Source organism: Aptenodytes patagonicus, chromosome 1 (genome assembly GCF_965638725.1).
Source record: "Aptenodytes patagonicus chromosome 1, bAptPat1.pri.cur, whole genome shotgun sequence".
Lineage (NCBI taxonomy): Eukaryota > Metazoa > Chordata > Aves > Sphenisciformes > Spheniscidae > Aptenodytes > Aptenodytes patagonicus.
In genome coordinates, this window is record NC_134949.1 from 221,875,765 (window position 1) to 221,899,494 (window position 23,730).

At 38.4% G+C, this 23,730-nt stretch overlaps 1 long non-coding RNA gene across 1 annotated transcript in view; it reads left to right on the plus strand.

The window, feature by feature from the left end:
* Window positions 1-7,753: 7,753 nt before the first annotated feature.
* The window catches only part of LOC143156844 (uncharacterized), a 767,026-nt gene continuing 751,049 nt past the window's right edge, over window positions 7,754-23,730 (plus strand). Inside the window, exon 1 of the long non-coding RNA XR_012994698.1 lies at window positions 7,754-7,997. This is a non-coding gene — a long non-coding RNA (uncharacterized LOC143156844). The remainder of the gene's footprint in view (window positions 7,998-23,730) is intronic.

Genomic DNA, 23,730 nt, shown 5'->3' on the forward strand with positions numbered 1-23,730 from the left:
AAGCCTGCCTCCCACCTGCTGGGTTGTGAGCCATGGGCACACTGGGAATGGCTTTATGCTCTGCATGGCAGCACTCTGGTTGCCCAGTTCCCTGATAGAGGGGAGTATGAAGCCCAGCCAGGGAGGCTAAGCATCATGTTTAAACAGCAGGGACTGGGCTGGCTCTGGCATCTTTATAACAGCAATTATCAATACCAATGACACAACAAAAGGGCATTGTTTAGTAAGAAGCATCAAACAGTTCATGAGTCACATTTAGGCAACGAAATAACTAGGCTTGGTTTTCTTGGCTGGCTTTTTGGAAGAGCCTTATAGTTGTTTTTCTCTGGGCTTTAATAAAGGAGTCATCAGCTGAGTCCAGCCTGGGAGTTTCTGCACTAGTCTACAGCACTCAGTCTTTTCTGTTTCTTTTGACTCTTCCAGCGTAACGATTTACTACATCAAACAAACTTTGAGTCCATTTTTTTCCCTCTTATATCTGTTCCTAGAGCTCAGCACTCACATTTGTTCTAGTTATCTAAGCCTCCTGCCCTTCCTCTGTACTTAGCTCTGTTTCTCACCACATTATCCAATTAGCACCTCACTAACTATGCTGCGGCTGCCTCTTTCCTCTGACCCAGCAGTATTTACACCAGCTTAGTTATGCTTCCTATTGATACTCCCCTCATCCACTGAAGGTGATGGGAATACTTTCTCACGTAAAGGAAAACAATTGCATAACAATTTTTTGCTGAATCCAGATCTAAAATGCCCAGCAATAAAATAGCACACTATGGTTATCCATTGGTGCTGGACATATTTGTACTGAGTACATAAATGATGGTGAATATGAAATAACTTTTTGTTCTTTATATTGCAGTGAAATAGCCCAGTTTACAATAGTATGCCATACTGACCCTTCTCAATGTATGAAATTCTCAACGTGTGAGATATTCTACTGCTGCTTTTCAGACTGGGGCAATAGGATCGATAGGCTTCATACCATGAGTTTGAATGCCAGGATTTCCATATTTCTGTTCCAACAGCAGTTTCCATGAGCTTGGTTACTGCTTTTTAAGAGGAGGTTAAATGTTTTTTTTCTTTGGGATGAAAATGTCCATTAGATTAAGGAATCATGGGACACTACTGAAAAACAAAGTTAGAGAATAAATATGGTGAACCTTTTATTTACAGTTCAAGGCAGACACAGATCAAGTGGTTTTAGCTCTGTAGCATATTGAATTACTTAAAGCCTGGGGTTGTGATCTCATCCAACTTTTCAAAGTTAAATTGGGTCAGGAGAACCTCCCCTCCCCAAACACAGACATACACCTCCAGTGAAAAGTTAGAATTGGCAGTAAAGGCTGTTGTTCACTAAAATCTGCTTGCTTTTATCTGAATTAGTGTGGCTGGAGACAGTAGTGCTTTCTGACTATTATGGATAAGGAGGAAAACTTTTACTTACATTTTCCTTCTCACAAAGTTATTTGAGAGAAAGGCTTTAAAATTTTTTGTTGGAATGATTTATATGGAAGAAAATATTTTTGAAAGATCATGTACTCTGGCCAGGGTTCAAATTTAATCTCCGTTTAATAATTAGTTTAATAATTGGTTTAAGCGTGGGTAATTAATACGTGCATATTATAGAGCCCACATCACTTAAGAACACAACTCCTTACATGTCAGTGGGTTCTCTGCTCCCAAATCAATGAAGTTTTTTGAAAGTCTTTTTTGAAAGTTTACACATACACCAAAGCTCCTCATATCCTTCCTATCTAAACATTTTTCATTAAACATATAGACACGTGGGATTTCACAGCCCAATACAGTAATGCTTCAATAGTAATGCAGTCCAGTTTCCTTCTCAAAAGCACAGTAACAGGTTCACAGAGAGATTTAAGGGACAGAGGGGTATGCACATGGCTGTTGAAGAGAATGTATGACCTCGTATCTTCTTCATGTCTGACATTTATGCCTCTGATGGCTGCCTTACTAAGGAAAACATATGTTGATGCACATGTTAGCTAGGGCAAATGGGGAAACAAAATCCCTTGCAGTTGGTATTTCAGAGACACGACTTTAAATCAGGAATAAGAACATGTAGAAGATATTTGTAAATGGACCACTACTTTAGGACTATGACCCACCTTCATAGTAATCAATGGGACCTGATCTTTCACCAGTTCTTGCTGGAGAAGACAGTGTCGTATAGGAAAGCTGAAGAATTTTTCCGCTGTGAAGATGGTTGTGAATGAGATCAGAATCAGTCCTCTGAATTACAGCCTCTTTATCCTTGTGAATTCAGTCTGAACTGACTTTCATCATGACTTTAAAATGGTGACTGCAAAATAGATCATAAGCATAGAGAAAAAAATTACAAAGTAATCAAGCAGTCACATCACATTCTCTCCACATCTTTTTTTTTTTTTAAATGTTTGACTTTTGGTGTGAATTCCAATTCACAGGTCTTTGTCAGCCACTAATTTTAATAAATACAAAAGTTACTTCAAATACAGTATTAAAACCACTTATTATTCATAACTTAAGAAAGCATGGTTTCTTATGTATAGACCATGTTCAAAGAACTTTGCTCACGAAAAGAACCTGGAAGACTAGCTGTCACATACAAATCTTGTAAAAATATGAGTGGAATTTGATGCTATTCTAATATCTTAGAGGGTAAATTATTAATGTTCAGTGTTAAAGAAAAAATGTGTCTTCTAGGTTAAATACACAGCCTTGCTTGAATGACATTCATATACCCTCGCTCTGAAAGTATGAGGAGAAAAAAGTCAATATCTTTCGAATGTGAAATGTGGAATGCTAACAGCAATATAGTGTCAAGATATGGGCTTTAAGTTCCTAAATACCATCTATTCTCAGGCAATAATATTTCCATATTGCTGTGAGGCAAGTTAACAAATACCAAAACGTCAGTACAGGAGTTTGAATACATACACTCATATGTTATATACATGCACTTGCATACATAAACATACATGTACACATGTAAGATATTTATAAACAAATATTTTATATATACACACATGTATATATGTATACATAGCTATATATACTCATGCCTGATCTTCTGGAATGTTTGTAATGGATCATTAATATTATGCATACACCTATGTATACACACAAACACATGAAGTGGATGCACTATATAGAACAGTTTTTCTCCTACCCTTAAGGGAGATGTGATTTCCAGGTGCTTTACCACCTAAAGTGACTGCTGTTGCTTTGGGCTCTGCCCTGAGCTTGTTTGCTCTGGGAATCATTGCATCGTTGCAGAAAATGTCTATGACCTAGGGAAGGTGTCAGGGCTCTCCTTTATGCATTATATATTTAACAAATATTGTAAAATTTGTTTGTATAGACATGTGTAGATTTGTTGTTGAAGGAGGAGAAATTCCTAGCTGGAGGGCTTGAATATTTTCCATTTTTTTTTTTGTTGAACCTGTGTGGTTCCACTGATAGGTACTAACTAAACATTATGTCTGGGATTTTCGAGGGAGATGAAAGGATGGAAGGGTCTGGTTTGAATGGAAGGGAGAAAGAGCTTCATACAGACAGAAAGAGACTGATTAAAGTAAAGACCATTCAAAAACCAAAATATTTTAAACTGGAGATTACCTACTTCCCACATTGTTTTCAAAAACATTACCGCTTTTGATTTATGCTAGGAGAATGCTTACACAGCCCACGGAATAACCAATTAGGGAATAACTGTAAAAAAGGGCAATCCCTAATTTCTTCTTCAGACTGTTTTTTGGAGATTTCTTTCCTGAATGCTATTTTCTAGACAGCCTGTTCCCTGGGAATACACCAGCACCTTGGTAGCTGTAAGGCTACCCATAGGGGCAGCACTCTGTTGACTTCTGTGTACCTGTAAGTAGCCTCAGGGCTCTGTGCACATGAAAGGCATGAAAGTTATGTGCAGACATAATGAATTCATTGGGAATAGAAGCGATCACTGCTGCCTTTCACCCAGACTTTTTATAATAGTCTCTTAATCTTGGGAAACAATAGACTCTGGATTTTGTGGATCTTATAATAATTTTATTTGAACCCTACTTCCAGTTACCTACAGCTTCAAGGGTTTGTCTTATTCCTTCTTCAGTCTTTTGACAATAGTTTGTTGCTATACAATCTTTCAAGTCTACCTTAGCCTTGAATCTTTCAAATGAAACAAAATAAGCCCTGAATTACAGTTAACAATCATTTCTTGTCTTTTCTTGGGTTCTCACTGTAGACTAACCTACACCTAAGTTGGCATTAAACAGTACTAGCCACCTTTAATCCACCCTTTTTTAATTATTAATTTATTTTAGGCTCAAGTCTATTTCCTAACACTCTCATTTGAGGATTGACTTAGCCTAATGTTAGTGAAAAATCAGGAGTGGAGATACCTTGTTATTTTGCTTCCTATGTAAAATCCAGATCTTTATCTCCTTAATGAAGGAGATTTGAGAAAAGACAGTTGATTTAGCCATAGAATGGTGTTTATCTTCTTAAATATTTTTAAATTGTCCAACATAACAAGTATAAAAGTTAAGATTTTCAAGACCAATGTTGTCTTTGGGTGCCCTATTTGCACTGTTTTGAAAGAGTTTGATTTCCAGGGCAGGTGTTGTTTCTGTAAAATCATGTTTCAAAAAATCATTTAAAATTAGGCACCCAAAAGAAATAAGTGTTGAAAAGAAAACCTGGACCAAATGATTTGGCCTTTTGATGTGTTTGTTTTTTCATTTAAAAACAATGAGAACAAATGGTTTTTCTTTTACTCATCTCAGATCATCTATTTGCAGAGAAAAATGCAATGTCCTTTGAAGGAAGATTGTAGGGAGTTGCTGTTGTCACTGGTTTGCTAAATATTCTGTGGAGAGCTTTCCATATCACAGTGCAATATGCATCATACTTGGTTTTGTTCTAGAGTAGGAGGATATTTGTTCCTTTTCATAAAAAGTGCCTATCTTGCAGTAAAAAAGAAGAATTTTTTTAGAGGGTTTGCTTATTCTGTAAAGAGATATTGATTCAAAGAATGTTTAGATTTGGTGCTATTTTTTTTTTTTCCAATCACTAGTAGTTTATTTACTGTTTAATATGACTTGTAAGTATTGTCAGATTCTTAAAGATTTGGCAAAAATCCCAGAACTCATAGAATCCTTTCTGAACCCAAGTTAACATGCAATAAAACCCATTCTCAGATTTTTTTCTCCTTTATTCCTTTTTTTTTTTTTTTTTAAGCTGTAACAATAAATATGTAACAATAACCAGAACAACAATGATCCATGACGTGATTAGCCTGGCACCGAGCCTAGGTGAGTCTACACTACTGAGAGGCAGCATTAACTGCCCTGAGCATGGTGCCTTGCTGACAATATCCACATAAATTTAAGTCAACTCCTGAGTTCAGGCAGGACTAGCAGCACTAATTGGGAATGGATTTTCCTGGAGATGCTAATAGGCTCAGAGGGAAAACAGGACTTCCACCTTTCACATGACTTCTGGGCAGGGTGGAGGACAGAGAGATCCATGTCTTATCATTGTGCTCCGTGTAGACATACTCCTATCCACGTAGCACATGCCAAAGGAGTTGTGAGCATCTCTTATTCCACCCACAATATTCTCATTCTTTATGATCCTAGCTCCTTGCATCATTCCCAGGTGCCCAAAATGCTTCTCCACAGGTCTTTCCTCACCTATGGAATTGTCCATTTCACTCTTTCCAACACTTATTTGCATCTCTAGCGTCTTTAGTAAATGCCAGTCTTTAGATAAGGACAATCCTATATAATGTCAGCATTTCAGATATCCGTAAAAGCTCACACCATATGAGGAGTGATTTTGCTCCCAGGACTAGTCCTGTTTGGCTGTCTGGTTTTGTGTATTGCCTGTTTGATTAAATGTTTGTGGGCTTGGAGCTTTCTTAGGTGCTTCCTTTTCTGGAGTAGGGGGGAAAAAAAAAAAATAGGACTGCCTAGAATGTCCAGGTCTGATGCAGGGTAAGAGCTGAAGTGTTTGCCTGCAGCTAAGTCTGATAGAAAATCAAATTAAATTAACCATATTTAGCATCTCTGAAAATACTCCACAGAACTATTCCTGTTGGGTTTCCAAAACTGTTTTTCAGTGACCAAATTCTTCTTCCTGATGGAAAATTCTCATTAATGTCAATGTAGGCTTGAACTAAGATAATACTGAGTGATTTTACTGAGATAAAATAATAGTATTATAAGAAAAACACATTTAAAAAAAAGAGATGTAGGGGGTTTTAGTGTATTTTTTTAGTGCATTTTTTTCAGTATTACTGCATTTTGCAAGCTCTGCTACAATGTGCCTGGCTTGTATTGTTTGTTCATTAAGGCTGCAAACACAATGGACTCGAGGCTGTTTGCTCTGTCCAGTAGTCTGTAAATAACAACAGCCAAAAAGAAACTCTTCCCTTAACTCAGAAAATATTCCCTGCAGACATGCTGCTACTCTGGAGGAGTCTCTGAAGATTTTTCATGTCCTACTGTTTGTCTTTATGGCCTGCAGCCACACCACCTTGAGCTGTGATCTTATCACACCTCACAAATAAAGCAAGATACAATCAGTCCTGGGATGAATGATCTCCAGAACCACTCCAGGGCTGTTAGACCCTGGTGCTGATTATTCATTATATGTTTTTTTTTCCCCCCATCAACCCATTCTGAAGCTAATGCCCCACTGTGGGACCTAGAAGAGGATCTTTCAATATAAAGAGAGTAGAGCTTGACCAGCCAAAACAATTTTAATCCTACAGCTTTTCTTAAAAAGGTGTGCAAGATAACGTGACAGCTCACTTTTCCAGGAGAAGGTTAGAGCACGGTCCAGCAGAATTACCTGTCAAGTTTGTATGGTCAAATTCATGTGAAAACATTGCATTTAAAAAGAAGACATGAGGATAGAAGATGGACAGTTGCCACTTTGGTTCATACCAAAGATTGTTGCTAGTGGCAGCCTGGGCTGCTTCATGTTTTGGTGATTTGTGTCTACAGAAGCAGTCTGGTTTTATTTGTAAGAAACTGGAATAGGATGTAGGAGATCTGGGTTCAAATTCCATGTGTGACCTTGGGCATACCTCTTCCTTCCCTCTCTGAAGCTTATTTTCTCCCATGAAAAGTAAAGATACTGATATTTCTTGCATTTGTGATATCCAATCTAACTGTGAGTTCCGGTTTTTAGAGTGAGTCAGTACACCACCTTGCTCTGTGGGGCCATCTTCACAGCTGGCATCTGTTGGTACTCCTATAACTCCTGGAATAATAATCGTTCTCATTAAAGACTCCTGTTAAAAATGTGCTTTATCATGGCTAAAGAAATCCTCTTTCAGATTATTAATTAAAATGAAATCCAATGGCCTTCACCTATGGACCATGACATTTGCAGCGGGAACGTTAAGGGCAGAGAAATGTAAAACAGCTACCTTGAAAGTTTGCTGTTTGAAGGCTTGAAGCTGTATTTGTCCCCTCCTCTCCCCTTCCCTTATGCACTATTTCAGATCCATTGCTTATTGACTGATACACTTATTGATGAATTATACAGCAGTGATCCAGCCCAGGGAGGTCAGTAGGGTGCAATTACTAGCAGAGCAGGCTTGGCTGTGCTTCTGAACTACTCCTCCCTGCACAGCTCTTTCAGTATGCATATCACATCTCCCTGCTTGTAGCAGGCTGATGAGTGTGTGCAGTTAGTGCAGGCACACACATACTTCTGCGCTTTCCCTGAAAGTGGAGCATTAGCAACTGCAGTCAAAAAGCACCCTTGCTTCTTCAGCTCTGATCCTAGCAGCAACTGTCTAATTCTGTCTGGAGGAACTAGGAGACAGCATTGGAGGCAAGTTTAAAAAGGACCTAGTGACACCCTGCTGTCACATCTGGTTTCATGAATCTACTTATTAGTAGTCCATTTACAATTACTTTCCTAGTCCCATCAGTAGTGTACGTTCTTGAGAACTGGCTGGCTGGGAAGGAATGAGCACACTGCTGAAGGTATGTTGCAGTCTTCTTTACCTTACATCTTGTGCTGAATGTTTATATCTGTGCATCTCACTTGCAGACATTCCTGGTCTATGCAGTTTTCCACTGAGAGCTGCTGGAGCAGGGCTTTAGCAAATCATAGCAATAGAAATAAATGGACAGGTACCTCTTTTTTGGTCCCCCCCCCCCCCCCCTCAGTTAGCCATGCAGATTGTTTATTAAGGGGTAAAATTATATGACTGGATTAAACTTTCTGGGAAGATGACAACTCTGACTGCATTTTGTGTCACGAGCAAATAGACTGCTGTTATTTCTATCAGGGCAAAATTTCCATTCATCGGCTGTTTAACTGTGGACATGGAACATTGCTTTCAAATTGATATGTTTATTAAATACGGTCTGTGCATGCACTGCCAGTTGAAATTTGCATACGTGTTTTGAAATTTGAAAAAAAGGCTCTTTCATTAACTTTCAAAATGCTCTGGACTGCAGCACACTTCTATAGAAAACAGGAGTGAGCCAGGCTTTTCATTTCACTTAAGTTCTTTTACTGGCACGTATTCATCTGGTAAAAAGTCTTTGCCAAATCCAAGAAGTTTGCTGTTATTGCATTTCCATAAATGTAACAGCTGTGAAGAGAATGAATATTCATAGTGTTTGGATTTTTGCTCCAAAGATTTTTATGATAATTCTGACTTTTTAAGGGGATGGGATCTTAGATCAAAGAATTCTGCAGGTTGAAATACTGTGACAAGCAACGTATAAGTGTTTCCTCAAATAAACACAATATAGATAAGCATGTACTGCAGTAAATTGCTGACTGTACCTCTTATTTACTCACAGCCAACTTGATCTGTTGCTTATACTTGTGGATTCTTTTGCTAACAGGTCATCAGCAATGAAAATGAAGTACAGTTCAGGTACTGCTCTCTCATGGGACGTTATTTCCCTAATGTTATACAGTTTCTTCTGAGCTTATCCAAGACATTGGTAATGTTATGATGATTAAATTTTAACTTGGTACATCCTGTATTTGCACTGACTGAAAACTTCTTTTGGGATATTGCTAAGGATGGAGAAACCCACTGCAAGCTCAGTGCACTTTAAGGATGGAAAGTGATTTGACTAATCTCCCCCTAGGAAAATTCCCCTGTTCGTAATTTATCAAAATTGTACAAGCAGCAGAGATGGTCTTCCCCTGCAGGTAGAAGTAGAATGGTTTTGAAAATACAGAGGTAGCGTGTGTGCATGGGCATGTGTCTCTAGAGATAATTCATCTGAAAAACTTAAATAATCCTAGCTGCCTGTAGATCTCAATGACTTCTGTATGACTAAAGAATATCCTATTAATGGGTCATACTGCAGATCTCCGTAACTACACGGCAGAATAAAACATCCAGACAGGAATTGTGTCATATAAAAACACCTCAGAAACCCTCTGGAGGCTGGTTGTGATTATTTCTTTAAAAATCCTCCCAGCATCTGGGAAGCGCCGGGAGCTGGGGGGTACCTGCCTCTCAAAAGTGTGACAAGTGGAGCTATCCGTGCGTGCTCAAAGTGAATTTAAGCTTCTTAATATCCAGGGGCACCTCTTTGGCAGTCTGTCCTCACTCGGGCTGGGCTGTGCTGCTCACCGGTAGCAAGGTCAGCCTGGCCGGCGAGCTGTGTCTCCCGGCTGCTCCAGCCCTCAGCCTGCAGTGGGCTGTCACTCAGTGTCTCCTCCTCAGGGGACAGGGAAAAACTCTTTGTCCCTTTCATCTGTCTTCATTTCTAATGACAGCTGAATCAGCCTGGTGCTTAGGTGTAAACTTTCTGTTGCCCGCCCCCGTAGTCATAGCATGCTGCGGCTCGTGATATGCAGGGACTGCAGGCATAAAATATGTTTAAATACATATGAGAAAAACAATTTGATGGGTCAGATTCTGTTTCCAGGGAGAGGAAGTCAGTCTACCCTCCTGAAATCGGTAGGAAGCTGTTTACACGTACAGAAGTTGTTTACACGGGTGCAAACTGGTGTAAAACGGTGCTGTTTGAATTTCTGTGACCCGACGACCTGGCTCCGTTCCTTTAAAGCTTGGTTTTATTCCAGGAAAAGTAGCCAAAATGGAGAATTTGTCTTTTCATTCACTAGGAACGAAAACCTGCCTGTGTGTGGTGACAACTGCACGTATCTGAGAGCAAACACCTTTTCTCTTTCCCCTCACCAAAGGGGGAAAAAAACCACCCAAGAAACAACAAAAAACCACCCTCCTAAAACTCTCTGTTTTATTCCCTTTAAGACATATAAGGCCTCCTCTTCTGCTTTAATGTGTGCCACGGCTCCTTCCCGACCTCCACCACCGCATCGGAGGAGGTGAGAGGTAATTCATTTTGCCCTCTCGGCCACCTCACCCGCGCGCCTCTTCAAAGCAGATTTGTCGATCATATAAAATGCAATCGCTGATGCGTTTCTCTTCTGCCTTGCTAGTCAAAGCCAGCATCCGGAGCCTCAGACCTGTTTTGTTAAGTTACAGTCTCTCAGCCCCAGCGCTATGCTTACCAAGCCAATCGGCCCTCTAGTGTTTTGAGGTATTTTATGCAAAGAGGTCCCTTTAGCTGTTGCTTGTCTTTACCAGAGGTGAAGAGGGGGATTTGAAACAGCTCACATAAGCTTAGGGGAGTTATTCGAATCTGGAGTGATTGGCAAAGGCGACACAGCATCCACCCTTCTGCCCGGAAAAACTGGGAGCCTGCTTTTGTGTACTTTTGGAGCGCCAACACTTCTACGATTACCACTGCTCCATGGCTGTGGGTCTATCAGAGGCTACTGACATACAAACAGCTGCAGAGTTGTTGTAGAAGGCAATTATCTGTTTACACACTTTAACAGGGATTTCTGAAAGCTTCTTATATCACACACGCTGCAACACTGGAGTACTGCACAGGTTTTTCAGCTCTCTCATGAATGATAGCTGAAAAAGAAGATGAAGGGAAGAAAATGCCATGAAGCTTCAATATTGTAGCAAACTAGGATCCAGATGGCAAGCCTTTTTACAGCAATATGCTGGATTAACTTTAAGACTCCCCTGGCTACTACTCTCCTGTTTAATTTGTCTTTCCTTAATGCTATTTCAGTGTGATGCTTTTTTGCAAGGTAATGCCATAAAAATGTGTGGTTTCAGGCATAGTCTGCGCTCAGGAGAACTTTCCTTCATCTCTGTTAACCCCTTCAGAGCTAATTAACTGATTGCACGATCAGCAGCATCAATTTGGACTCTAAGTGGAACAGGGAATATTCCACATGCATTCACAGTGCCATGCAAAGCGTGAAACCAAGATGATTTACATACAAAGGAAGAGAATTAACCTGTTGGAGGCAGAACAGGTTTTCACTGTTCTGGGCTATATCTCTAGTCAGAAATCATTTTTGGTAATGCAGCTGCAGTAGTGGCTGAAATTGTCCGCAAGGAAGTTTCAAACCCCGGGTTGGTGTTGCCCACATGCCAACGTTTTCTGAGGCTGGAGGTCGGGTAGTTGTGTTTCCCCCTGTAACTGTCCAGTCCTATCTTCTCATAAGGTGCCATTGGTGCTAGAATTTGTTCTTCCATCCTTGTGCAGCCACAGCAAGGATCATCACTGTCATCTTCTTCAAAAAGCTGGTCGGTGAGACACCCAGTGGTGGCAGTGAGCAACGGTGAGCCGGCCGGTGGGACCTCCTGGGTGCCTTCCTGCAGACTGGGGGGGGATAAATAAGAGTGCCATCCCGTGAGCTTAATAATTTATCAGGACCTTTCACCTCCTGTCCACCCTAGATAGCAAAAGTGCTGCCATCCACCTGCAATGAGTGCCCCTCCCAATCTGTACTCATCCCTGCTATGCCTCTTGTGAGATGGAGACATGGAGACTTGTATTCATGGAGAAATACATCTACTGCATGGTCTAAGGAAACACTCCAGCAGCTGCTAGCAGTATTAAGTTCATATCACATCCAGAGACTAGCCACAATACTGTCCTTTAGCAAGTAAAGGTCTGCTTCTTTCTCAGCAGAAGTCTTGTCAGAAAGTCAGCCTCAGACAGCACAACGCTTGTGACTCCTTCCTTTTACTCTCAAATTCTGTCACTACCTGACACAGATTGAATGCAAATTACTAAAAAGAAATATTATTTAAGTAAAGTGTCTCCAGAACATCTCTTGATCATTTTGGCCGAGTTTATACCACTTTGCAAGTGGGTTTATAACCTGTACACATATAGGAATGAACAGCAAGTCCCACTCCTTTTCTTTATCTCATGTAATGGTATATCCAAAACCTGCTGAAATGGGAATCAAAAAAACTCATCCAAGTCCCAGACTGTGATACAGTTTATCTGCCACTTAGCACTGCCTAAGCTGATGACAAAAATCATTATATGTCTCCCTGCTTAGCCTGAAAGTTCCTTTGGGCTACCTTTATGATAGTGTAACTTATAACCAGAAGCCAAATGTGAGATTCAGCTCCAGATTAATCCTAAAAATAAACATCTGTCTAGTCAGCTAAATACTTTTTTAGGCTCTTCTGACCGTATTGACCAGATCATTATTGGTTAGAATAGGAGTTTAGTCTTCTAGAGCAAGGTAGACATAGGGATGATATAATTCAGCACCTATGGGAGATGTGGGTCCTTCTGCAGTGGAAATTTGAGGGCACAGAGAGCATCCTGCAGCACCTTGGATAACACCGAATTCTACATTAAGCAGTAGAAATGCTTAATGTAGAATAAATGTGTGGTTTATTAGAATAATAATTCTATTAAGAATAGAAAGCCCTAATGCTTGATCACATAAAAATGGAGAGAGTAGCTGCTGCCACGAGATGCTTCTTGCAAAGATTCAGCCCTTCTCTATTAGGCATGAAGGTCAGCTTAGGCTGAATACATTTTCCCTTGGACCCCGAATAAATATACTGTTTATAAAACAATAAGCAACCCCATATGTCATAATAATGTGAAATTCTGTCTCCCATCAGCTGATAATTTGACACTGGGACGGTGAGTACTTTCCTCTTTGTCTCCTGTGCTCTGGACTATCAGCCCGTGCAAACCAATAACCTGTAGTGGACGTTGCTGGGGATGAGGAGGAGCAATTCATTGTGGTGTAATAAAGTTTTTTGCTGTAAGGTTACTAAGCAGAGCTATGGCGATGTGAATAATGCATGAGGTGATTTCCTTTCAGCAAGGCTACTAGCAAACATTTCCACTAGTTGGAGATTTGGACTTGGCAAGAGAATGGTATTTACATTGTTTTGGTGATACAGAAGGCAGTTAGGGAACAATTATGTGATTCTCTCATATTCTAAGACTCTGGAGAAATGTCAGTATCCAATTAAATAAAAGGAATTAAATAAATAATGAGAAAATGTAAAATTAATCTAGTTTCAGATGCATGGGTAAGTTATCACATAAATTTAAAAGACCTAATATAAAATGTCGTTCAATTTTATTTTGCAGGATGAATGTTGCTATGGTTTCTTTAAATCCAGGTGATAAAAAATAATTTCTAAATGCTTTTGATTAAATATTTTAACTTACTATTTATAAATGAGGCTATAGTGCTGACCATTTTTCTCTTTAATAAAACCCAAATCCTGGTGTCTGTACAAGGTGATGGAAGATGTAGCTGGGCATATCAAAAATGAATAAAGCAAGCTCTATAATGATTTTTTCATTGTACTAGATTTTTCTAAACAAAATTTCTTATCTCAGAAAGCCATCAAGTTCTCACATGTTGAAGAACATAAATCATAGCAGAATAGGCAGCCTCCTGTTTCATTCACTGAGCTCCATATGCTTATCTACCTCGTGCTCCTGCATCCCAGGCTCCTAAAATGCTTCAGTCAACATTCCTTCTGAATTGTGATACGTCATATTAATCAGCCTCTACAGTGTCCCAAAAATGTATGTAAATTAGACTTTTGATGAACCAGAATATTTTGACAGAATTTTTGCATAAATCACACATGCAAGCATGCACACACACACACAACCTGTTTAGAGAGGAGGATATTTTGGGACCTCATTTGTTTTTGAAGTAGATTGTGGCCAGCAAGCTGATGCTGCTAGTGAGCAGGAACACGTATGTGGCTGTATGCCAGGTCCCATAGCAAGAAGCAACTCGAGTTTAAGTCCATTCTTGGCAAGAAAAACTGTACCAAGGAGAGAGAAATGTAACAGTTTCCCCTTTCTTTGTTCTCCTTTCCCCCCATTCCCTTTTCTGGTACCCTGTTGGTTCCGTGGGTTGTTCAGTGTCAGTAGCAATGTGAGCATTTTTAGGGTTATCATAGGAGAACACTGTCATGTTATGGTAGATTAATGTTTTTGCTCAATCTGTTCTTCCAGCAGAAACGAAACTCAAAAATCAAAAGCATTTATTTGAATTTAAATCAATTCAAGTAAAATTTAATTCAATTTACTGACTTTCACATTGCTTATCAACCAGCCAGTTCCACTGAATATATAGAAAGCTGTTGCTGAGGCTTGTTAGGACAAGTCTTATAATTATGAGCACTGCCTGGCTGCAAATCTTTCCATTTTTGTTCTCTTCACACCTGTTTTGTTATATTTTTGTGTTCCACCTTGTCCTTCAGGGCTGTATTCAGACTGCTTACAAGTCTGAATATGTCTGTCTCATCTGTCCCTCTTGCTGAAGTGCGTGAGACTGAGAGAGCAGAACAAGAATGATGTAGGCAGGGCTTTCTGTCTCCTTCAGGCACAAAAACTTAGTGCAGCTCTTAGTCTGTAGCTGCATAGGTAAGGACCGTCAGTTGCAATATATTTGTACAACTGGGGCCCTAGTTGACATGCTCTGAGGTGCGTCCATGAATTCACTCCACCTTCCACATATCAGGCCACCTAGGGGGAAAACCTGTTTCTGTGACTCTGTTTTTGCATACTTAAAGTCCTTTCTGACATATCTCACCATGAAGTTGCACACCCCTGAAAGCACGTCAGACCTCACCAAGAAAGTATCGGACTCACTTACCTTTTCCAGTGATGTTGCAGCCTAAAGACCTTATTACTCTAGCTTCTTCACAGATCATCACCTTCCCCTTTTTTAAAAGTTACGGGGCTTTCACGAGGCTGATATGGGCTACCTATATGGCATCATTTGCACAGCTGGGGCTTAAAAAACTCCTCTGATGTTATACAGTATATGTTTTATTCATAATGTATCTGCAGTGTGACCCCACTGTTTATAATATATGCTATGCACCAACTAAAAAAAGATACCATAACTCCATTGTCTATATATAGATATTGCAAAAGAGTGTATGTATAATACTGACATTGCGCATGAAGGAATGCACACACACACAAATATATATGCAATCATATATACTATTCAGGATTCACAAAACACAACCCACAGTGAAAAGACAGAAAAAGGGAGTGATTTGTCATCTAGGGCAAGTACCACAAAACGTTTTGAGTATCAGGTTAAAACACCCCATGACTACAGAGACAGACAGGTTGGCTGCTGCCTTTTAAAAGAGGTATCAGAGCTTTTAAGTAGGTGTAATTTTATGGCTAAATATAAACAGAAGAATCCTTCAATAATCATGAATACAGCTGTGGAGCCAAATTCTCCTAATGATGCAATAGCAATATATATAGATACACATATATATTCTAATTCACAGTTTGAAGTTCTTAATTCTCAACACCCAAGTCCTAGTTTCCTGCCAATTTTATAATTTTTCCTGTTGTCAATTGCTTCTAAAATAAGTTTGAATGAGGTGGAATTAAATTTTAACTTTTAAAAATTAGAAACAGGTGCGACGTCTATATCTGCTGCCATATCCCTTTCTTTGTGTCTTGTATCACTGCTTTCTGGAACAATCTGTTGGATCCCATCATCTGTCATTAATTTTGTACTGTCTGCTGGTGGAAGCTGTGGGAGGGGGGGAGAGTTGCTAAATATTAGGACAGTAAGAGAGTTGAAGACATTCAAAAACAGGGAAGCTATGCAAACTGAGTAGAAATAGAATAGTATTACTGGTGAGAGCTTTAATAGCAGCCGTGACATCACTGGCTTAAATGTGTGTTGGTTTTGGGTGCTTTTAATGGCAATAATTAGGTAATCAATATTGTTTCAGAAAGGAAAAATATCCTGCTTAACAACAGAATAACATTGATTAGCTAAGCTAGTACCATTTTAAGGAACATTAAGAAAGCAAGACTGTTTCCATGATGACATCCCAAAGAGAGAGAAAATCAGGCAAATCTAGTATTGGATGAAGCTGGGGCTGCTTTTAAACTGTTGCTGAGGAAATAACGGCTGATACGTTTGCCTGTGCAGTCATTGTAGTACAAACGTCTGAGGGAAGCACTGGGCCCATATCTGTTCATTCCGATGAACTTGGATCTTATCCCAGGTATAAACTAGATGTTTTCTGAAGAGACAGATTCCACTCCACTATTTTCATTACCCTTAACTTGTACACTTGTGAATTTAAACTAATATGTTTACTTTTGGGTATCTAAAATAATTAATGAATATATAGAAGTTCCACTTTGATATTTACTGAGAGGTCTCAGGGTGCTTTGCAGGAGATGCCACTCTTTAATAGCTCCACTTTACATCAGAGCAAAGTGAATGGTAGGGTGGGAGATTTTGCAAAGAAACCCTGTCTGGTTGTGGCATGAGGAGGAGCAGGGTCCACGAGTGCCAGATGCTAATTTGCTGCTATATCTACTCAGGCACCTTGACCTTTTTTAATTAAGTATCCGAATTGATCCAAAGGTACCTAAAGTTCCATATAGTTAAGCAACTACAGTTAGAGCTGCAGCTTTTCAAACACTGGAAAGCAAGTGTACGTAGACGACCAGATTTAATCATTCTGATCAGGATTTTCAGCAAGAGCAACATTTCTCGGCGGCAGGATGCTGAGTCCTTACCTGTGTGTTATTGCAGGGAATGACACTTCAGCATTGCTTTTGCTAGACCTGGGGGTGGCACAAGGAGCAAAGCTTCATTTGACCTATACATGATTTTGCATGACTGGAAGACAGTGAGCTTTTGTTAAAGAGGATAAAATCTGTGAGGACTGATCCCGGGCATTAAAAAAACAACAATAATGTTCAGAAATAGCTAAAATGTGTGAGTGAAGAACTGATGGTTGTTGAGAATTCTCCAAGCTACTTGAAACCAAGTGGGGATGTCATTAAGCTCATTTCTAAGCATAAGAACAGTCAACATCCTTTCTCCCAAGAGTTAACTCATCAGACACTCCATGTTTCATGATATATGAGCATGTACTTAAAGCATTCACTCCTGGAGGCAAGTCATTACATATGAATCACAAGTTTCATTGGGCAAAAATGCTTGCAGCCTTCAGAGCTTTCAGACAAAGCTTGAAAATATGATCCTTCTATATGGCCAAAACTCACAATTGGAAAGTAAAATACCAGTTTAAAAGTCTGCTTCCACAAAAGAGACAATGAAGCAAATAAAAAATAGTTCCATTCAGAACTGGTTTTGTGATAATCAGGGCAAAATAATGTACAATTTTTTAAATGGTCAGGTTTAACCTTACTGCAATTAGAGCAGAATTTTTGGACAGGTGAGAATTCCTATTAGTTTTGAGGGTATCAGGAAAATTGCTGCCCCAAGGTTGGGTTTGAAAACCATTTTATGTAGAGAGGAACAGATATTCGTAGCAGCCAAGTTTAGTCAAGAGGCACTACACAGCTTTTATCTATTAGGGCTTTGGATTTGTTTTTTAGCTGTATGAGGCCATGAAATGAAATATAACATTATTCCATTATAATCTGGGAGAGGAACAAAAGGGAGAAGCTTTGTCTGCATGTGTGGAAAGACTGGGAAGAAGCTCAAGAATCTCTGTCTCAATTTTCAAACTCTGATGCAGATTATTTTCATGGTGGTTTTGTTTTCTACCATATGTCATACATGCTGTAATAATTAAGTGAGAGACCATCTTTCTACCTGGTATCTTCTCAGGCAACTGGTGTTTTGTGTGGGCTGATGGTATGTGTAGTTTCAGACTCACAAAGCTGGTAAGAGATGCAATAGATGATTACAGTATATTGCTGGTTCAAGTGAATGAATCTGACTAGTAGGGTAACATGTAAGATGTTTCGGCATGTACGTGTTCTTACGCTTTTTTTTTAATAATATTTTATCCAAAAATGTTTTCAGTACTCTAAAGGATTTGACTTGATGTTGCCCATCAGAGCCCTTCTTCTGACAGGTGCTACATTCATCTTCCTTCTCTTGTAGATCAGGAAACTGGAATTTACTGGAAATGACTTTCTAATCTGCAGTTCTGCACTGCTGGATCCATTTGCCAGAAGACTGAAAGCAAAATAATGACCAGAATAGACTTTGCCTTTTACACAAGTGGAATACCCTACAAATTTAGTTTATCTTGAGTGAACATCAGAAAACAGGTCTTATTATCTAAGTAGAAATGACCAATACTCACTTTCTGACATAGTCTGTCTGGCAGACTTGATAGTGCTAAATATTCTGGTAAGTTACATGAAGTTGTACGAATTCAAATAGAAGATTTCTATTTTTTTTAATATATATAATTTTTTGCATGGCCTGGTATGCCAATTTGTCTCACTCTATATATTATAGCACCTTGTAAAATCCTCAGAGTCAGTGAGTTGTGGGAATGTCAATTTTCCTCAGAATTACTTTATTTTGATCATACTGATAAGTTCTGCACCAATCATAAGGGCAACAGATAGGAAAAGATGTCCTTGTTCAGGACAGGTAAGCCTGGCTGGATAACTTCGTGTATTCATGACAAGACAAACTGTTTACACACAGAAGAGCATAAAATGGGTAAAATAGGAATCTATGTTAAAAATTCCTTTGGTAAAGAACGGGAAGGGACAGTTCCAGGGGTCTCTGCAAGCCCTGAAGACTACAAATTGCTGTCACACAGTGCATAAATTAATACCCCTGGAAGTTACATGTTATGAGACTTTCATTTTCCAGGTACAGCGTGCTGTTAACAGTAACAGTCCCCATCTTTCTAGATGCAATGCCAGTAATGTTTTGTATTAAAAAGTCACTGAATAAGCACTGCAATTGTAATTGGTTTTAATGACAATGAACATCCATCATCTATGCCAATATTGGCCTTGTTAATTTTTTTTACTTTATTTCTATTCTGAGTTTATCTATTTTCCAAATGAACTTTTTAATATATTTACCTTCTAGACCGAAGATCTATTGTCAAAGTTCTGTTTCTCTTATAGGTGCTTATGGCGTGTGATCCAGTCTCTCCCCTGTGGTCCATATGATAAGCTAACCGGATGGATCTCATCCATTTTTTCACTGTTATACATATTTTCTAGTCCATCAGTCATTCAGTGGTTCTTTTCTGAAACCTTTCCAAGGGTGCTAGTATCCTTCTTAACATATGGAGACCAGAACTGTGGCCAGAATTACAGCAGGAGTTATAACTTTGACAAACATAGGGTTTGGGTTTTTTTGTCCTGCGGAATATTTCCATGTTTATAATCCTAGGATCATATTAACTCTTTGGTTACAAAGTTGTACTGGGAAGTTACTCTCAGTTTATTCCACTTTGTCATCCTAAAACCATTTCAGAATCACAGCGTTCAAGATAGAATCACAGAATCATAGAATCATAGAATCATAAAATAGTTTTGGTTGGAAGGGACATTTAAAGGTCATCTAGTCCAACCCCCCTGCCGTGGGCAGTGACACCTTCAACTAATCTGCCATTGCATTGCCATGGCCTATATTCTTGCCTTTGATGTGTGTTTTTAGATTTGAAACACATACGGTTTGCTTACAGGCTATAGGGATGACCTGTCCTCCTCCTTTATTTACTACTCCCTAGGCATTTAGTCATCAACAAAATCGTTGTCTTTTGTACATGTGGTTTTATTGTGTATGTATTTATTCCTAAACCATTGATGATAAGATTAAGATATACAGAGCCAAAAAGAACTAAAAAATCTCAGTGGGTTTCTACCTGAAATGCAGCTGGTTGACAATGATTCTGATTTAGGATTGTGTTCTGAATCTTATTATTTAACAAGTTTTTAATTCATTTAATATGTGAATGTTAAATTGTTCAAGCTTTATCACTCAAGATGTCATGCGGTCTCAAGTCAAGCGTATTACAGAAATCTATTGCAGCAACATCATTATTTTCATCACAAAAAGTTGTAAACATAACAAAATGTTGCCAATATACTTTAATTTTCAACAAATGTAGAATAGCATTAATAGTACTGCATTGTTTTAATTCTTATTGGTTGAGTTTTATATTAGCCATTCTACGATTTTGTCTGGGATGCTGTTGTATCTGCAGATCTATAGGTTTCCATGTGAAAAAAAAAATATTGTTTCTTATATATTTTCAAAGCATGGCTTTATTCTGGAACATCTCCAGATCTCCAGAGTATATTGAAAAGTTGGCATTTGTGATCCAGAGAATTTTTTGGCTGTATGCTTTAAGTTCTTAGATGAGTATTATCTGGATTTGCTTATCCTAAAATCTGTAGTTTTACTAACTGTTGCTAAATATTACTATTAGTTATGGTTGGAGTCAATAGTTTTTCATTCACTTTACATTTTATGGCTAGATTATTAACTCTCCTTTCCAATATAGAAATATTTACTGGAAAATGTCTGTCCATCTTTATTGTTAGTAATGATTCTATTTTATCCACCTAGTAATTTACCAGTACAGTTGGTTATATAGCGCAGTCTGGAAGGAACTTGTGTTTTAAACTTTGGATGAAGTATGTCTGCTTCTTGACAGCCAACATTGTAGCTCTTGTGGTAGCACTAACTACAACAGAAGAAAAGGTTGTGTCTCTGACAGCATCAGTTTTAACTTTCAAGCAACACGATTTTTCTTCTTCAGTAAAGTATGGTGCTGATTCCCCCATAGTCTAACCATAAATTCCAGAATAATAGGGAACTGGCACTATTCTGCCACTAACCGGATTGCAAAAACAGTAAGATTTTTTTTCTTAATAAGCAAATATTGTTAGTTATTAGGTTGTTATTACTATTATTGTTGTTTAAAAAAATGAGGAAGTGTTTTCTGACTAGAGGCAGAACTGGAATTTGGAGTCTACATTTTCTTACTGATTCTGCCAGTTATTTGATGTTGATGTTAAATTCTTTTTTATGCAGGACCAAACGAAATTGTTATAATGTTTAATTGTCAGAAAATGCTTTAAAATTCAGCACGAATATTTGAAGGTAAGGAACTGTTAAAGAAATCAATGCTTTCTCACATGCTAATAGGCATGAGAAAGCAGAAAACGGAATGAAATAAGAAACAGGAATCCACGGACCCTCTTCTTCTAAATTAGCTGAATCTCAGAGTGTATAGGCTAGACCGCTGTAGACTCTATAGCCATTTATGTTATTGTTCTCATGTTTGAAATGACATTTGAATGGATTTCAGAAAGAGTTCTATCTCAATGACTGCTGTTAAGAAATGTTGCTTGCCTTTTTATTTTTCCTCCATCTGCTGCTAGACATTCAGGGTCCATCCAACTTGAGTGCTTCCTACTGTGATTTACTTGTGGAGCAGGGACTGATGTAACATGGGCCTGCTTTATTTCTTTCTGTTTCCAGTTAAAAAATGTTTTCAGAAAGGTATAAAATCACAGTATATTTCTGAAATGGTTTCATGAGTATGTGGATGCCCATCTGACTTTTCTTAAATTAAATGGTCAGTACCGGTGCAAGAGATGGTAGATGCCTAATGACACATGCTGAATTTAGGGCACTAATCTTGTAGCATACAATGTTACTGAACAAGATGTTTAAAATGATAGACTGGGTATATATTTCAAGAGCAGTTACTGTATGTATCTTCCATTTCATTTGATTCATGGTTTCCTTTGTCTCATACACTGCTGTGGCACGTTGTATTGACAGGATACAAGGATTCGTTACGCAACAAAACAGAGGTCGCAAATTTTGTTGGAGCGCAACCTGTAATTTCCATTATGCACAGTTTATCTTTTTTTTTTTAATTTTATTTTATTTTAACAGCAGGTTAAAAGGGTTAAAATATTGTTTACGAATGCCCTTTGGCAATGTTCTGTACTTGCTCAAAACTTGAATAACACTGGGAAGTAGCAACTACTCAGTTGAATCTTTTCATTTCCCTTCCCCTGTTAGACTAGAGCAATTCTTTTGTAATCACAAAGTGCATTTGAAGAAGTTGGTAGCAGTTTAATTCTTGAAGACGAGAAAAAAATATTTCTGCTCAGAAGAGACCTTAGCTAAACATAAGTCTATTGAACCTCAATTTAGTATAAAACATATCAGCCAGCACTTTGTAAAAGCCATTGCAGGAATATTCCTGGCCCTCGTTTAATTGCTCACATATAAAAGATATGGCGGAGGGTTTGGAGAACATTCTGCCCTTCCTGTGTCTCCTACCTTGCATCAAATATGATTAATCTCTCAAATGCCTATTTAGAAGGCTCAGGCATGTACGTTTCACATTTTTGCAAGCCTTCAGGGAGACGGATTTCAATCACTTGTATGCCTGTTGGAGGGAATCGCAAAAACAGGATGGGCTTTGCTGAACTCAGTTAATTTGGTTCACATTTTGTTTGTGTTCACCTTAAACTAATATTGAATGCCTCTGAATAGCCTCGAATTGTCATTTGGAGATATTTCTGATAAATCTTTTTGAGGAGGCAAGTAGAGACCTAGATAATATAGGAAAAAAGAAATTTGAACAAGTTAGTAATTAGTCTCTCATTTGCACATGTAGAAATTATTGCCGTTACACATGAAACATTTATTGGAGCAGTTCAGAGTACCAATGAAGTGTGTGGCTTTTTTTTCTATTTTAATATCATTTAATAAAATTGTAAGACTGAAAGAATTGCATTCCATTTTCTTCACTGCTAAACAAAGATATTTTTTCAGAATAAATGTTGTTAATCCTGAAATCCCCCACCTCTCTGTCTCTCATCTTCTCTTTAGAACATTTGCTTGGAGCCTTAACATCCTGCTCTACTTTCCACAGGAAAAAAAAAAGAAAAAAACCCTGAAACCTAGCAATGTAAGAACACATAGTGCAAAACAGTTCATGCGACAGTTAAAGATCCACTCTGGATCTTTAAATCCACTCTGGATCTGGACAATTAAAGATCCACTGATTTTAATTTTAATCTTTGCATAAACTCAAGATGACATCTTAACATTTGAACATTGAATATGTGAACATCTAGAAGTTTTTGTAGGAAAAATATCCAAAGTTTTACTGAGATTGATGTCTGCTATGTGCTTATGTAGTTTATGTAACAATTTTCATCCCCAAAAAATTCTGAACGTATTATAGGTGAGAAACAACAATTCATGGGGTTTTACTCCTGCATTTTATTGCATTTTTGAAATATGAAAAAGAATTTGTGGTACTGCAGTTAAAAAAACACACCTGTGGTACAGATATTAACTAGACCCAGCAAATAGTTGAAGCTGAATGACATAGTATCAAAGAGCAGAGGAATTTTTCAGGTGAAAGGCATGAACCAGGGGAAGCAAAGGCACTATCTGGTGAAAAAGTCCTACCATTGTGTCTTAATTCTTTATTTATGATGAGGAAAATCAGGCACACAGAAAGGGCTTTCTGGATGAGATACTATTGACCTAAACTTAGGTACCTACAGTAGGCAGACAAGATCTCTTGCAGATTTTCAAAGTTTCTACGCTATTTGTTGGCTATTTGGATAACATAGG